We start from the raw sequence: 4990 nt of genomic DNA on the forward strand, positions 1-4990 counted from the left end.
GCCGAGTCCAGACCACAGCCACAGTTCAAGTTCACTGGTACAGAGAGAAAGAGCAGATAACAGACTCAGATGACTTCCGAATTCTGAGAAAAAGTACGATGATAAGCTTTTGAATTTACTTTTCATTCTGATTAACCTTGAAATCTAATTCATGTTTTAATGTTTAATAGCTGATTCGTTACAGGCTCAAAGATTGCTACTGCTAAACAATTACTTCAAATCCAAATGATTCCTCAACATAAACAGCCAAAAAAGAAAACAAAACAAAACAACTGTTTTGTTCTGATTAAACAACAGTTTTAATAGCTGTAAAAAGACTAGTTTGTTTTCAGAGATTAACCTTATCTTCCTAAACAGTTCTTGGTATACAAACAAGAAAAAAATGTGAGAATAAACATATTTTTTAAAGAGCAAAACAAATGAAAACTGGTGCATAACTTTCTAAATACTTTACTGTGTAAGTTTCCTACCAAATAATTAATTTAGGGAAGGGTAACAGTATGACGATCTACCTCATGCTAAACACTGAGTTTGTACTTTATAAACAATTTCTCATTTAATCCTCACATCAATATTTTGAGGTATGTGTTATCATCTGCATTTTATAAGCAAGAAAACTGAAATAAGAAATGTTAAACACCTTGCTGAAGGTCACAAAGCTAGTAAATGCTGCAGCCAAGGTTCAAGCCAAGGTATTTCTTGCATCAAGTGAAGAAAATATACTCACTTAAATATTAATTCAAAACAAGTGAACATTTGCACATCACATTTAGGAAGAAATGCCTCTGTTACACAACATGGTATTTCTCTTAAAAATAACATTTATTGCATTTTCTGAAACTAAAGTAATACATATTTATTATAATAAATCTAGAAAAATATAAAATGTACAAGAAGGGCTTCCCTGGTGGTGCAGTGGTTGAGAGTCCACCTGCCAATACAGGGGACACGGGTTCGTGCCCCGGTTCGGGAAGATCCCTCATGCCACAGAGCGGCTGGGCCCATGAGCCATGGCCGCTGAGCCTGAGCGTCTGGAGCCTGTGCTCCACAACGGGAGAGGCCACAACAGTGAAAGGCCCACGTACCACACACACACAAAAAAAGTACAAGAAATTTAAAGTTACATTCTTACCACCCAGAGAAAACTATTAACCTTTTGTGTAGTTTTCTACAGTAATACTACAGTATTTTTATGATGTAATATTCAACTTTATTTTAATTAGAAAGAGTAAAAGAAAAGGATTTTCTCAGGAGAAAAAGGCCACCTCAGGATTAGTGTTTCAGCAACAGTTCACATTCAGAGAAGAGATATATCTGGTCTTACTTCCTATTAGAAATGAAGAACTAAGGCCCAGAGAAGTAAAGTAATTTTCACAAAGTCACAGAGCAATCTAGTGGTAGAACACGGCTAAAATACAGTTTTTTTTTCTAGCACCTTGCCAAGTGTTCATTCCATTATGTACCTTTTCTGAGTTTCTAGAGAATTTACAGCCTGTGACTCAAGATTTCAGTCAACGTTGTATTTGCTTCAAGTTATTTCACACATGGCTCCTCCTCTCAACTAAACTGTCATCATTTAAATTCTCTCTCTATTCTTTTATCTTTCAGAAGCTTGTTTATCATCCATTCCTGGTAAGCACAATTATTCAACATCTTGATAATAAATAATTAAACCAAATTTAGCATCAGAAGACTTTGGCTCCTAAGCCACTTTTGCCTTCAGGAGCAGTTTTGAGGCTACCCTATGCCAACTCTTGAACTGATACAACAGAAGAAGCAAGATAACAGGGATTTATCGGTGTATTTATTCATTTATTCATTCATTCAACATGTATTTACTAGACACAGGCTATGCCCTGTTCTGTTCTTCACACTGAGGAGTCCCTGCCCTCACAGGGCACAAATTCTTCCTCTAATTCCATTTGGCATATTATTTGTGCCTCATGAGCAACATACAGAGGCAATAAGGAGGTGTCCTGATACCATACATCCAAATTGTTGACTGTCCAAGAAGTATGTGTGGTGCCCATCACACAGTGGCCATCACTGTCTAACTACCATGGCAATAATAATTTTTAGGTCAGTTCAGAAAATCTTTCTATAGGACCTTTATGCTAAGCACTAAAGCTACAGAAATCTACAATTCAAGAGATAAAGTATAATCCCTGCTTTTAAGAAACTCATAGTCTAGTAGAGAAAACAGATGTGTCTAAGAAGTTCGTGTTAGGGACCAGGCTGGGATTATTTTAGGTTGTATTTTTAAGATTTATCTTCATGAGCCCACGCAAAGACAAAAAAGCTAATCAGATGGAATTTTTAAATCTTAGGAATACAATATTTACTCCCAGTACCTACTCTCCCTGACATCCTCCCACACTGTTTGTTAATTTGAGGGATCCAAATACTCTGATCAAGTTGACTCTCTCCCCTTTCCAGAGGAAGTGTGCACCTTAATTATCGCAGAAGCATTTCCTGAAGATTCTGGGGAATTCAAGTGCATTGCAGTAAATGAGGCTGGGACTGTAGTCTCCACAGCAAGACTCTTCGTTTCTCCAGGTAACTCCTCAGGATCATCCTGCTCAAATTCAGCCCTGAGCCAAGAGGAAGATTCTGTTTCTATATGAACTGGTGACTAATTATATTTTTCAGAAGGAAAAGAAGTGGAGAAATCAGAGAGTTCTCCAAAGTCACCCATGAGGAAATTTTCTCCAAAACTGGCCTCCTTTCCCTGGAGCAGTGACGGCTACACAAAGGGCAAAAATCCAGACAATACTCCAATAAACCTTATGCCAACTATTCCTGAAACAGCCAGTTACCATGAACATGAGATCCAGGTTCCAAAGGAGGATTTCTGTACCATCAATGAAAATTCCTCTGAGCTACAACCACAATGGTAAGGGCAGACAGACCTAACATTCACTCATTCAACAAATGTTCTTGGCCCTACATATAGAACAGTGAACATGACAAAGATCCTGCCCTCAGTGAGCTTGCATTCTGAGATGACTCACTTTACCTGTGTCATTTCTCCCTTGCCATCTATTCTGCATTTCACCAGGGCCGAAATAGTAAGTCATGTGCTTAGATCCACATTTAAGGGTTTGGTACAGAAACTTATTAAAAAAAAAAAACAAAAACACCAACAATGCTGAAATGGCTCAAACGAACATATTGATTTTTTAAAAACCTAAAAATTGATACTTGGAGACTCCAAGTCATTGGAGGGACTTCCCTGGTGGTCTATTGGCTAAGACTCTGCATTCCAAATGCAGGGGGCCCGGGTTCCATCCCTGGTCAGGGAACTAGATCCCACATGCCGCAACTAAGAGTTCGCATGCCGCAACTAAAGATTCTGCATGCCACAACTAAAAGATTCCCGCATGCCACAAGTAAAAGATCCCGCGTGCCACAACTAAGACCCGGCGCTGCCAAATAAACAAACAAATAAATAAAAATTTCTTTTTTTTTAAGTTATTGAAGACTAACAGACCTGGAACAGTGCGTGAAGTACATTGTAGGAATTCAATAAATAGTAGCTATTACTTCACTGCCTTGTTCTTTTATCGAGATCAGTGTTATCTCCAATAACAGCCTATGACTGTGATTTCTCAGTTGGTCTCCTGGAATCCCTTTAGCTTATAGGATCACTAGTCACCTGGCAGTAGCCACCCCTATAAATAAAGATTCCTCATGGGAGCAAGGAAGAATGGGTGTGTGGAAAAATAAATAAGACTGCAATTTATTGACCAAACATCTATTAAGCACATTGTATGTGTTTTGTCAGTTTCTGTGCCTTGGGAAAACAGCCAATACTCATATCCAAAATTTTTTTCCATGAGTACCTGTGTTTATCAGTGAGCCTTTAGGACTTAAAAAGGCCTTGAATTTATAATATAATATCTTTCATATGAGACTACTATCTTTTTCATTAATAAAACCATTTGTGGGGACACTTAACGGGCAAAAGTTCCATGAACGTTAACAAGTTTTTTACTGAATGTCTACCATGAGCTACATTGTCCTAGACAAGATAAATAAGCAATAAAGAATCCCTCCCTCAGAAAAAAAACTTAACCTAGTTGAGGAGATACATTATACCGAATAGTCCACTGTATGATTTCCTGTTTCATTTGAGTCTCTCAGCAACCCTGATTTAGGTTAGTAAAACTGATACTATCTTTGTTTTTTCAGTTAATTATTAAAGCTCAGAGAGTTGAAGCAACTTGTCTAAGGTTACACAGCAAGTATGTAGTAGAGTGGGCACTCACACTCAGGTCTCCAAAATAGATAATAAAAAGGTTAATGTGTCTAGAAAGCCGTAGAAGATCAACCAAATTAATGTTATCATTTTTACTGTTTGACTCCAAACCCAGTGTCCATTATTAGTTCTTGCTTGAGAAGAATAAGATTGAGTCAGCTACTACAATGGGACTCCCTTTTGCTATAGGTCTATGCAGAACTTCAGTAATCATAGTGATTAATGCATAACCTGAAAATGAATAAACCATTCTTCATTTTTTAGTCCTTTCATCTTCAATATGACACTTTCCTTCTCAGTTGAGACAGAAATTAGCCTCATCACACACATCTGACCTCTCTCATTTTAGAAGCAGCTCACAGCACCATTTTTACAATCGCATATATACTCTTCACATTTTAAAAAACAACATGGGATGAATGAGTGACAGTTAAACAGCTACCCTTCCACTGATGATGAGACAAGAAGGAATTCCCTGGACATGCAGCAAGAAACATTTCAGTAGGAAACATGTGAGATAGTAGGGAGTTACCTACATCTTGTGAGGCATTAGAATGATTTACCAGAGGCCCTTACTGATAATTTAGAGACAGAAATGGAAAAGGCTGTCTCTGGGGCTTCCCTGGCGGCGCGGTGGTTGGGAGTCCGCCTGCCGATGAAGGGTACACGGGTTCGTGCCCCAGTCCGGGAAGATCCCACATGCCGCGGAGCGGCTGGGGCCCTGAGCCACGG

Source organism: Lipotes vexillifer, unplaced genomic scaffold (genome assembly GCF_000442215.2).
Source record: "Lipotes vexillifer unplaced genomic scaffold, Lipotes_vexillifer_v1.1 scaffold217, whole genome shotgun sequence".
NCBI lineage: Eukaryota > Metazoa > Chordata > Mammalia > Artiodactyla > Lipotidae > Lipotes > Lipotes vexillifer.